The following is a 13,004-nucleotide window of genomic DNA, read 5'->3' as shown; positions in this document are numbered from 1 at the left end:
AATAATATTCCATAGTCTGGAGGTAGCAGTTTATTTATCTGTTCACCTGTTGAAGGACATCATGATTGCTTCCAAGTTTTAGAAATTATGAATAAAGCTGCAGTAAACATCTATGAGCAGTTTTTTCTGTAAAAATAATTTTCACTTATATTGCTTTTTAGTCTGGAGATGGGGACAGTGGTTAGAGGCTGGCCTGAGAGTCCCCAGCAGAGGGACCAGACTGGGTATGGCCTTCTAGGACCTTCATCATCATCACCATCATGAAGCTGTAATAAGAACTAGGAATCCAGGACTTCTCTGGTGGATAAGAATCTGCCTGTCAAGGCAGGGGACATGGGTTTGATCCCTGGTCCAGGCAGCTTCCACAGGCCACAGAGCAACTACAGCCCGGGGGCCACAACTACTGAAGCCCATGCGCCTAGAGCCTGTGCTCTGCAATGAGAGAAGCCACCAAAATAAGAGAAGCCCGCACTCACAACAAAGACTAGTCCCCACTTACTGCAACTGGAAAAGCCCATGCACAATAATGGAGACCCAGTGCAACCAATACATAGGAAAAAACATATAAATACACACACACGTGTGTATAAAGAACTGTGAATCCTGTGACTCCTGCAGTGCTGTTGTCAGCATCTATCCACCACGGAGTTCCTAGGATCCAGGGTCCCTGAGCAGTTTCAGGTGTGCTGCGTAACTCATTACATTCCCATAGCAACCCTGCATGGAGCAAATCCTACAGTTCAGAAGCCGATGATTTGCACAAGGTTGAGTTTTTATTTTTTACCCTCAGCCCACTATAAGAAATATATTTTATAATACAAACAGCCTCAGATAAATGAAACAAGTGTCCCCCCAATACGCTAATATCTTCCAATCTTTTTCATTTTTGAAAATACTAGTCATGACATTGACTTCATGACACATTTGTGGAATTCTATGTATGCTGCAGATTCTGGCAAATTACTGAACCTCTGTAAGCCACCTGGCACACCTCAAAATGTTGTTGTGAGTAGTAAATGAGATAAGGTATGTGAACAGTTTAACACAGGACCTAGTTTATGGATTAGGAAGGAAGAAATGGTCCTTATAATACATCAGCAAGATGGATGTTATCACTTTACTGATAGGATAGAAAATGAGGCTTAAGGAGATTAAATGGTTCCTAAGGTCTCACAGACAAGAGCCAAAATCAGGATTGAACTCAGAATCAGGCTCTTTTTTCTGCAATTCTAAGCTGCCTTCCTAGAGAAGCTTAACTTGCTGGGTGTGGCTTCCAAAGGTTGTACTACTGGTTACAGCTCAGTCACCTGGGTAGCGGCCGAGTTCACCTCTCCTGGAGAATGTAAGAAGCTATTCCTACTCTCTCCTGAGCTCGTGACTGTCTTCTCTCCCCCTGCTCCATTGTCTAGTTTAATATCCATTTGCTGGGCACTAACTGGCTAACAGAGTTCTGCCAAGAGAACTCACTGGTCATAGCAAACACCCTCTTCCAACAAAACAAGAGAAGACTCTACACATGGACATTACCAGATGGTCAACACCAAAATCAGATTGATTATATTCTTTGCAGCCAAAGATGGAGAAGCTCTATACAGTTAGAAAAAACAAGACCAGGAGCTGAACTATGACAGTTCAGATCATGAATTCCTTATTGCCAAATTCAGACCAAATTTGAAGAAAGTGGAGAAAACCACTAGACCATTCAGGTATGACCTAAATCAAATCCCATATGACTATATAGTAGAAGTAAGAAATAGATTTAATGTACTAGATCTGATAGACAGAGTGCCTGATGAACTATGGACGGAGGTTCGTAACACTGTACAGGAGACAGGAATCAAGACCATCCCCAAGAAAAAGAAATGCAAAAAAGTAAAATGGCTGTCTGATGAGGCTTTACAAATAGCTGTGAAAAGAAAGGAAGCAAAAAGCAAAGGAGAAAAGAAAGATATAAACATCTGAATGCAGAGTTCCAAAGAATAGCAAGGAGAGATAAGAAAGCCTTCCTCAGCAATCAATGCAAAGAAATAGAGGAAAACAACAGAATGGAAAAGACTAGAGATCTCTTCAAGAAAATTAGAGTTACCAAGGGAACATTTCATACAAAGATGGGCTCGATAAAGAAATGGTATGGACCTAACAGAAGCAGAAGATATTAAGAAGAGGTGGCAAGAATACACAGAAGAACTGTACAAAAAAGATCTTCACGACCAAGATTATCACGATGGTGTGATCACTGACCTAGAGCCAGATATCCTGGAATGTGAAGTCAAGTGGGCCTTAGAAAGCATCACTACGAACAAAGCTAGTGGCGGTGATGGAATTTCAGTTGAGCTATTTCAAATCCTAAAAGATGATGCTGTGAAAATGCTGCACTCAATATGCCAGCAAATTTGGAAAACTCAGCAGTGGCCACGGCACTGGAAAAGGTCAGTTTTCATTCCAATCCCAAAGAAAGGCAATGCCAAAGAATGCTCAAACTACCACACAGTTGCACTCATCTCACACGCTAGTAAAGTAACGCTCAAAATTCTCCAAGCCAGGCTTCAGCAGTACGTGAACCGTGAACTTCCTGATGTTCAAGCTGGTTTTAGAAAAGGCAGAGGAACCAGAGATCAAATTGCCAACATGCGTTGGATCATCAAAAAAGCAAGAGAGTTCCAGAAAAACATCTATTTCTGCTTTATTGACTATGCCAAAGCCTTTGACTGTGTGGATCACAAGAAACTGTGGAAAATGCTGAAAGAGACAGGAATACCAGACCACCTGACCTGCCTCTTGAGAAACCTACATGCAGGTCAGGAAGCACAGTTAGAACTGGACATAGAACAACAGACTGGTTCCAAATAGGAAAAGGACTACGTCAAGGCTGTATATTGTCACCCTGCTTATTTAACTTATATGCAGAGTACATCATGAGAAACACTGGGCTGGAAGAAGCACAAGCCGAAATCAAGATTGCCAGGAGAAATATCCATAACCTCAGATATGCAGATGACACCACCCTTATGGCAGAAAGTGAAGAGGAACTAAAAAGCCTCTTGATGAAAGTGAAAGTAGAGAGTGAAAAAGTTGGCTTAAAGCTCAACATTCAGAAAACTAAGATCATGGCATCTGGTCCCATCACTTCATGGGAAATAGATGGGGAAACAGTGGAAACAGTGACTGACTTTATTTTTCTGGGCTCCAAAATCACTGCAGATGGTGACTGCAGCCATGAAATTAAAAGACGCTTACTCCTTGAAAGGAAAGTTATGACCAACCTAGACAGCACATTAAAAAGCAGAGACATTACTTTGCCAACAAAGGTCCATCTAGTCAAGGCTATGGTTTTTCCAGTGGTCATGTATGGATGTGAGAGTTGGACTGTGAAGAAAGCTGAATGCTGAAGAATTGATGCTTTTGAACTGTGGTGTTGGAGAAGACTCTTGAGAGTCCCTTGGACTGCAAGGAGATCCAACCAGTCCATCCTAAAGGAGATCAGCCCTGGGTGTTCATTGAAGGTCTGATGTTGAAGCTGAAATCCAATACTTTGGCCACCTGATTCGAAGAGCTGACTCATTTGAAAAGACCCTGATGCTGGGAAAGATTGAGGGCAGGAGGAGAAGGGGATGACAGAGGATAAAATGGCTGGATGGCATCACCGACTCGATGAACATGAGTTGGGTAAACTCCAGGAGTTGGTGATGGACAGGGAGGCCTGGCATGCTGCAATTCATAGGGTCGCAAAGAGTCGGACACAATTGAGCGACTGAACTGAACTGATTGGTCACATGGCCATTCCCTCTCTTAGCCTGGAACACTACGGATACTGCCCTCCCTACCTCATTCAAATCACCCCTAATATGTCACCTCCTTACTATTATCCCTAAACCCCTAATCTGAATGAGAATAAACACCCCCTCTCCAGGACCGCCCCTTTCTCCTGCTTTAGCTTCTTTCATGTGTGTGTTTTGGCCTGACTATACGCTATCTTGGTTTATCCATTAACTCTTGTCTTTGCTAAAACATAAACTCCAGGAGAGTAGGAACTATTAGAGTTGGATCTCTGCTCTGTCCCTAGTGCTTAGAACAGTAACTGGCACAGAGGAGGTACTCAATAAATGTTAGTCGAATCAGTCAATGACTTTGGACTCAGACTGCAGAGCTGGGCTTATAAACCAATGCAGACCATAGCGAGCCATTTTGGTGGACATTCTAACAAATGGACTCAGACAAGTACAAAGGGAGCTCCCTGGAAGCACAAAGGAGGCAGGGATCAATTCTGATTGTGGATCAGGGAGGAGGAGGTCTCTACATGATCCCTGAAGCTGGGTGGAACTGCAAAGATGGAGACGGCATCCCACGTGAAGGAAAAGGCAAGAGGGAAGATGCAGGGGCGGAAAGGTTGGTTGGCACATAGAACAATCCACAGGGCCTGTAGGTTTGGGTTCAGGATTGATAGGCAGGTGGGAAGATGGCTAGGGTGGGTTGCTAAGGGAGTTGAATGCCAGGCTAAGGAGTTTGGAGTTTGCAAGTCTCTGACAGTGTCTTAAGGTGATCCATCCATCTATTATCTTTATCTATATTCATCTAAATATATCTGATTCCTATCTATCTGTACACACATATGTGGAACACATATTTACACATGCTGCTGCTGCTGCTGCTAAGTCGCTTCAGTCATGTCCAGCTCTGTGCAACCCCATAGACGGCAGCCCACCAGGCTCCCCCGTCCCTGGGATTCTCCAGGCAAGAACACTGGAGTGGGTTGCCATTTCCTTCTCCAATGCATGAAAGTGAAAAGTGAAAGTGAAGTCGCTCAGTCGTGTCCAACTCTTAGTGACCCCATGGACTGCAGCCCACCAGACTCCTCGTCCATGGGATTTTCCAGGCAAGAGTACTGGAGTGGGGTGCCATTGCCTTCTCCCCTTACACATGCTATGGGAGCCTATTAAAATATACACGTAAAATAAAAATTAAATATAAAATTAAAATTATATATATGCTGCTGCTACACATACAAAAAAAATCATACATATACATACTTGCACATGTATATGTGTTTTAATGGGCTCCCAAGATTCACAGTTTGGGCATAAAAGGTTTTGCGATGAAACTCTCCCTCCCGCTTCTGTCCTCCCCTAATGCTACTGTCGGAGAAGGCGATGGCACCCCACTCCAGTACTCTTGCCTGGAAAATCCCATGGATGGAGGAGCCTGGTAGGCAGCAGTCCATGGGGTCGCTAAGAGTCGGACACGACTGAGCGACTTCACTTTCACTTTTCACTTTCATGCATTGGAGAAGGAGATGGCAACCCACTCCAGTGGTCTTGCCTGGAGAATCCCAGGGACCGGGGAGCCTGGTGGGCTGCGGTCTCTGGGGTCGCACAGAGTCGGACACGACTGAAGTGACTTAGCAGTAGCAGTAGCAGTAATGTTACTGTATTTTGTGTCTTGCCCCAGCAGATTCACATTTACTGCAAGGCCACACTTGCATAGAGGCTGTAAATCGGGTGCAGGCGTTCTCACCTCTGACCCACACACAGGGCGTGGCCTCTCTCACCGCTGCCTGGTGGTCCTTCCACTTGGTCCTGACCGGAAATCCTTCGCGCTCCACCCTCTGCCAGGTGTATGGATTGAGTCCGCCCACTTCTGTCACATGAGCCAATCGAGCACGTTTATGCAAATTGAGATCCTTTCCCTGCTCTCCGCCCCGCTCAAGACAACCAACGGTTGCAGAAGTGCAACAGGTCCGCCAGGTTCCTGTTCTGACCGAGCTCAGAGAGTTCTGTAAAATTTCTGCCAAGGGCAAAAACAATTTGGAAACTTCGGGAACTGGAGACAGGAGGACTGGGGAATAAATGGAATGCCGCAGTAAGACCGATGGCACTGAATCACAGAAACTGAGGCTTGAAGGGTTGCTGGAGGTCATTTTGTCTGACTTCTGGACTGACATTCTGCCTCACTCCGCGTGATTCCTGTCAGGTGCTCACAGGTGCTGGTGAAGTCACTACCTGCAGACATGACCCAGCTGACGAGAAAGAGCACGTCCCAGATCTGGCTATTCAGTTCAGTTCAGTTCAGTTGCTCAGTCGTGTCCAACTGCGACCCCATGGACTGCTGCACGCCAGGCTTCCCTGTCCATCACCAACTCCCAGAGCTTGCTCAAACTCATGTCCATCGTATCAGTGATGCCATTCAACCATCTCATCCTCTGTCATCCCCTTCTCCTCCTGACTTCAATCTTTCCCAGCATCAGGGTCTTTTCCAGTGAGTCAGCTCTTTGCATCAGGTGACCAAAGTATTGGAGCTTCAACTTCAGCATCAGTCCTTCCAATAAATATTCAGGACTGATTTCTTTCAGGATTGACTGGTTGGATCTCCTTGCAGCCCAAGGGACTCTCAAGAGTTTTCTCCAACACCACAGTTCAAAAGCATCAGTTCTTTGGTGTTCAGCTTTCTTTACAGTCCAACTCCCACATCCATACATGACTACTGGAAAAACCATAGCTTTGACTAGACGGACCTTTGTTTGCAAAGTAATGTGTTTGCTTTTTATGCTGTCTAGTTTGGGCATAGCTTTTCTTCCAAGGAGCAAGTGTCTTTTAATTTCATGTCTGCAATCACCATCTGCAGTGATTTTGGAGCCCCAAAAATAAAGATATGGGGGAAAGCCCCGTGGAGAATCAGAAGTGGTCTCAAGTACTGCTGTTGTATCTTTGCTGTGTGACTGTGGCACTCCGCCTCAACTCTCTGAGCCTCAGTTTCCACACCTGGAAATTGGGAGTAATAACACTACCCTCCTGGCTACTAATAACACTACCTTCCTTGATGTGAGGATTGATGGGCTAGTCAAATGGACAATGCAAGGCATTTCCATCTCTGCAAGTCATAGTCCTTTATAACTGAAAAAGTATCACTTTGGGGTTAGACAGATCAGGGTTTAAATTCTGGTTGTCCCAGTTGCTTGGGATACCTGCCTTAGGGAAGTCACTTTTACCTCTCTGACTCTCACTTTATTCAGTTTTAAAGTTAAAATTTTCATGGGCTGTTGATAGGATTAAACGAATTAAGGTTTATAAGGCACTTGGCAAAGGGCTAAACCACTTGTGGTGGCTAGAACCAAGGCACCTCCTGGATCCTCTGTTTCATCATCTGTCTTCTGGGTACAGCCATCATGTTCCCCGTATGCCTCAAAGGATTGTTCTGAAGCTTAAATATCTTGTGACACAGTTATAAATAGAAAAACATCACACCAATATTAATTAGTGATAATGCAAGGCAGTCAGCACATTGGAAAAAAGCCTGACCTTGACCCTGGCTCTACCTTTCATTCTCTGTGTGTCCTTGGACAAGTGACTTCCCCTATTGAAGGGTCAGTTTCCTTGCCTGCAATAGACCATATATATGGGCCATCTTGGACATTGGTAAGATGGACTATGGAAAGTGCCTACTATAAAACTTGCACACAACAAATTTTAATAAATGGTTCCTATTATTACTAGCAAGTTTTTCTTTAAATTTCCCTAATTCTGTTTCTGGAACTGAGAGAAATAGTGTGAAAACAGAACTTGTTTCTCACAGTACATTATTCTGTATCTTTTGACTTGTATTATGGGAATGTATCGGTTTTTTTAATAAATAAAATTTAAAATGGAAATACAATACATTATGTCTATAATGTACAATAACAAAACATAATAAATTAAAATTTTAAACTAAATTTTAATCTCATGGGTAGAGGCCTTGTCTGGTGTAAGAAGATACCCAAATGCAAAGTATAACCCGGTACCCACACAGGCCAGAATGTACCTTGGAACGGCAGAGTCATGCTTTTTTCTAAGATTACAGGGAAAATTGCCAAATCCAACAAGGGGTCACCTCTGAAGGGACTGACCATACATTGGTGTAAACATTCTCCAAGCCGCTTGAAATCATGTTCTATGGAAGGAAATGACCTCGATTTGGAAACCCTCAGGATGGATTTCCCTCTGCATCAGAGGTATTCGGGACTTTGGGTGACTCACTCCTCCCTGCTGGGCTTGCCCTCCAACCCCAATAAGGTTGAACAGCTCATTTGGGAACAATAGCTCTCTCCCGACCCTAAGGCCTTACATGGATATCAGCTAGCTTTGGGCCATCCACCCAATCCACAGCCAGACTTCTCCAATGTCCTAGGATGCCGCTGGCCTTGGACGGCCTTGGACAGCCTCCCTGCCCCTTTCTCCCCTAGGGCCCCAGTCTGAACTGATCACGACTGCTCACATGCAGCTGAGAATGAAGGGCAGATAGAACATCACAAGCCAAACCCACGTTTTCCCTTGTGTCTACCATCACAACTTTGCTGTCTGTGGCAGTCACCTGGCAGTTAAGGTTCAGCTTCACAGATGATCGAGGCAGGCAGGAGAAAGACTGATGTTTAGGGCCTGGGCTTTAACTGCCTCATCCTGAATTTACATGTCACTTTCACACATCTCATTGGCCAGGACTAGTCACAGGTCCCACCCTTTCACTTGGGGAGTGACTGGAGTATTCAGGGAGCATTGCTGTGTCTGCTACATTCTTCATTCTCAGTCTTCTGGCCAATATTAACTGACTCTAGACTCAGAGGATATTAGAATGGGAGAGACCTTGGGACTCCTTTCATCCAGAAGCGAATCAGAATCCTCTGAGGTTGTTGTCCAAAATGCAGAGTCCTTGGTCCTACTCCAGACCTGCTGAATCAGAACGGTCTGGAGCCTGGGAACCCACACTGTTTTTCTTTTAAATTTATTTATTTTTGGCTGCGCTGGGTGTTCGTTGCTATGCACGGGCTTTTCTCTAGTTGTGAAGAACAGGGGCTACTTTCTAGTTGCGGTGCACCAGGTTCTCACTGCAGTGGCTTCTGTTGTTGCAGAACACGGGCTCAGGAGTTGTGGCACGCGAGCTTCGTTGCCCAGAAGCATGTAGAATCTTCCCAGATTAGAGATCCCACCCGCGTCCCCTGCATTGGCAAGCAGATTCTTAACCACTAGACCACCAGGAAAGACCAGAATCTACATTTTTTAAAGCTCACTGGGAGATTCCAGCAGAAATCAGGCTGGAGACCTACTGATGGAGTTAACCCCCCTTTTATAGATGAGGAAACTGAGGCTGGGAAGGACAGTGACTTTCTCCAGGCCACACAGGAAGTAAACGATCAATCTTAGATCAGAATCTACGCTTCCTGGCCGTTGCTTTTAGCACCTGTATTTGTCACCTGTGGTCTCTGCCCTAGCTTCTGATAACACCATTTTAATTCTCTTTTGTGGAGACAGGGTTCACAGTTCAAGTTCCCAGGGTTCAAGTGGGGCTGACCCACCCAAACTTGGAATGGGTACATGACACAGAATTAACCAATCAGAATCCCAGGATATGTTCTGAGACAGTGTGAGATTAAGTTCAGAAAGTGGGAGGCAGCCTCAGGATGTTTGCTGGAACTATTTAGGGAAAGAAACTCTCTTTCCACTGAGGTTGTTCCCTGGTCTGCTGTGAGCCTGGAACAGCTGGCTGTCTTTGCTGTCATGAAGGGACAGCGCCCAGAAATAAGCCCTGAAGAGAGAAAAACAGAGATAAGGGAAGGAGAAGGGACCTGAGAGCATCCTCAGATGCCTACATCCAGCTCTGCCTGGACTTTTCCCTGAGCCAGTAAATTCCATTTCAGTTCCTGGAGGTTGCGGTTCTGCCCTTGTAGATCCAAATAAATGACTGGGGACAGAGCCCTGGGGGTCAGAAGCACCACATCCAGTTAACAAGCATCTACTGAGGGACTTTGGGGAGCTTCCAGTGTGAGGTACTGACCGTGCCCCTCACAAACCAGGACACAGGACCAACACACGAGGCAGTTGGGGTGTCCAAGACAGTGGGATGCCTAGACTGGCATCACAGACATCCAGGGTCTCGTGTGATCTCCTCCCCAGGAGTTAAGCAAGGGAAGCATAATCATCTCAGAATGATGAGGAAACTGAGGCTCAGAGAGATGAAGTCACTTGCCCAAGGTCACATTGGAAGTGGCAGAGCTGAGGCTTAGCCCAGGTGTTTCCACATTTAGCCCAACTGCTTGGTGCTCCATTGGGCTTCACTCGGCCTGGAATTACTTGCCAGAATCATCTGAATGATGATTTCTGTTGTGCAAGACACTGTTGTGAGTACTTTCCATGTTTTGCTTATTCGGTCCGGACAACAAGATACTGGTGAATATGATGAAGGTGATGATGGTGATGATGACATTGCACAGTTGAACAAATAAGGGGGCTTGGGAATTTGGCCAAGGTCACAGGGCTGGGCAGCATCAAGGTCTGATTGTGGCCCAGGGAGTCTGGCTCCTGAGCCCTCTGTGGCTGGACGTTCACTGTCCTTGCTACACCACATCTAAGCAGATGGCTCCCTAGCCTCTTCTCACCTTGATGAGAGTGGCTGATTAGAAACCAACCTGGGGAGGTGGGGGGCGGGGGGCGAGGGTAGATGGATGAGAGCATCTTCTCTGATCACACTGATGTTCCTGAAATGGCTCCAGCCAGAGTCGCTTCTGGGAGGCCTCGAACAAGGTCAATGGGGATTCTGCTAAGAGGCAGGGGGTAAAGAGTTATCTCCAGACTCCTATATACACAAAATAATTGAAAGCAAAGTCTCAAAGAGACATTTGTAAACATGGACATCTATAGCAGCAATATTCACTGTAGCCAAAATGTGGAAGCAACCCAGTGTCCATTAACAGATGAGTGGATAAACAAAATCTGATATATGTGTGTTTGTGTGTGTGCTAAGTCACTTCTGTCGTGTCTGGTGGTTTGCCACCTCATGCACTGTAGACCACCAGGCTCCTCTGTCCATGGGATTCTCCAGGCAAGAATACTGGAGCGGACTGCCACGCCCTACTCTAGGGGATCTTCCCGATCCAGGGATCGAACCCACATCTCTTATGTCTCCTGCATTGGCAAGTGGGTTCTTTACCACTAACACCACCTGGGAAGCCATATATAGGAAATTCTGAGACAACATGGATGAAAACATTGCTGCAGAATGAATGAAGACATTCTACTTTGTGAAATAAGCCAGACACTAAAAGATAAAAACTGTATGATTATACCTATATGAGCTACCTGGAGCCATCAGATTCATAGAGGCAAAAACTAAAATGCTGCTTGCCAAAGATTGAGGGGAAGGGCAAATGGGGAGTTATTGCAGAACGAGGGCTGGGTTTCAGTTTTGTGGAAGAAAGTTCTGGAGATGGATGGTGACACAATGTAAATGTACTTAATGCCACAGAACTATACACTTTTTTTTTCTTTTTTTAATATATTTTTTTCTTTTTTTGAGAACTATACACTTTTAAAAAACATATTTATTTATTTATTTTCTACTGGGCTGGGTCTTCACTGCTGCGTGTGGGCTTTCTCTAGTTGTGGTGAGTGGGGACTTCTCTCTGCTGCAGAGAGTGGGCTTCTCATTGTTGTGGCTTCTGTTATTGCGGAGCACGGGCTCTAGGGTGCACAGGCTTCAGTAGCTGCAGTGTGTGGGCTCGGGAGTAGTGGCTCCTGGACTCCAGAGCACTGGTTCTTTAGTTGTGGTCCATGGGCTTAGTTTCCGGGAGGCATGTGGGATCTTCCCGGACCAGGGGTTGAACTGATGTCCCCTGTATTGCAAGGAAGACTCTTAACAACTGGACCACCAGGGAAGCCCAGATCTACACACTTGTGTGTGTGTCAGTCACTCAGTCGTGTCCAACTCTTTGCGACCCCACAGACTGTAGCCCACCAGATGGTTTAAATGGCAAATTTTATATTATATGCTTTTTACCACAATTAACAATTAATTAATTAAGGGGAAAAAAGAGTAGTCTCCAAAGACAGCCCACTCTCAAATCCCAGTTCTGCCACTCATGTGCTGTGTGACCTTGGGTAAGTTGCTTTCCCTCTCTGTGGCTCAGTTTCCCCACCTATCAAATGAGGATCATAATAGCTAGCTCAACAGAATCACAGTGAGGTTTAAAGTGGTTCATACCAATAAAATCCTCAGAGCTGTGCCTGGAATTCTGTAAGCACTCGGTGAGGTTAGCTATTATTATTTTCATACAGATACTTAGGACTGAGACTAAATGAGAGAAGAAAAATGATGATTCTTTCTTCTTTACAATCCCTGTCTCTTTCCCCAGTTTCCAACAGGCTAAAGACACTAGATTGGGAAATCACTGGTGGTCCTGTGTTTAGGGCTTTGTGCTTTCACTGCCAAAAGCCTGAGTTCCATCCCTGGTCAGGGAACTAAAATCCCACAAGCCTCAAGCAGTGATCAATTGAAAAAAAAAAAAAAGACACTGGACTATGCTCTCAGCCACAGGGTGAACAGCAGAAAAAATAAATGTCATCGTCAGTCAGCAGAAGATTTCAGCCCAGCCCCTCCATGTGCTGCTGCGCAACTTTGGGCCAGCTCATTGACCTCTCTGTGTCAGACTTTTCTCTTCTATGAAATGGGTAAACTACTGCCTATCTCACAAGTGAAGTGAGGATTAAGAGAAAGAATGGGCCACTCCACACGTGCCCATCCCTCCTTCTTCCTGGATCCATAGCAGGGGTGAGGGGTGGGGGGTGCAGCTCTGTGTTCCCTCACTTCCCAGGCTGCTCCTGGTTTGTAAAGAACAAGATAAATGTTTTCTCCAATGACTGGTACTTCAGTTCACGTGACCAGGACAAGCATCATCAACAAAAGGCCACCCACCCTCCAAGGTCTGCAAAAGAGCCTTCTTCCTCTTTTTAGGCCTTCAAATATGGGCCAGGGAGATGCCCAGGGTGATAAATAAAGAAAAAGCAAAAATAAAACCCCCAAAGTGTTTATTCTGGGATAAGAGTACGTTGCTAAACACAAGCCACAAAGACTTGTGTACAAAAACCACAAGCCAGGGTGCTGAGCAATGTCCCAGGCTGCAGTGCTGTGAGGAGGGGCTGGGCCGGAGCAGCTGGGCTGGGCCCAGGAGGCAGGACCAGGCCCTGCCTGCGGCAGCCCTCCAG

This window comes from Bos mutus, chromosome 5 (assembly GCF_027580195.1).
Source record: "Bos mutus isolate GX-2022 chromosome 5, NWIPB_WYAK_1.1, whole genome shotgun sequence".
In the NCBI taxonomy this organism is placed as follows: domain Eukaryota; kingdom Metazoa; phylum Chordata; class Mammalia; order Artiodactyla; family Bovidae; genus Bos; species Bos mutus.
Note: the sequence above shows the minus strand (reverse complement) of the source record.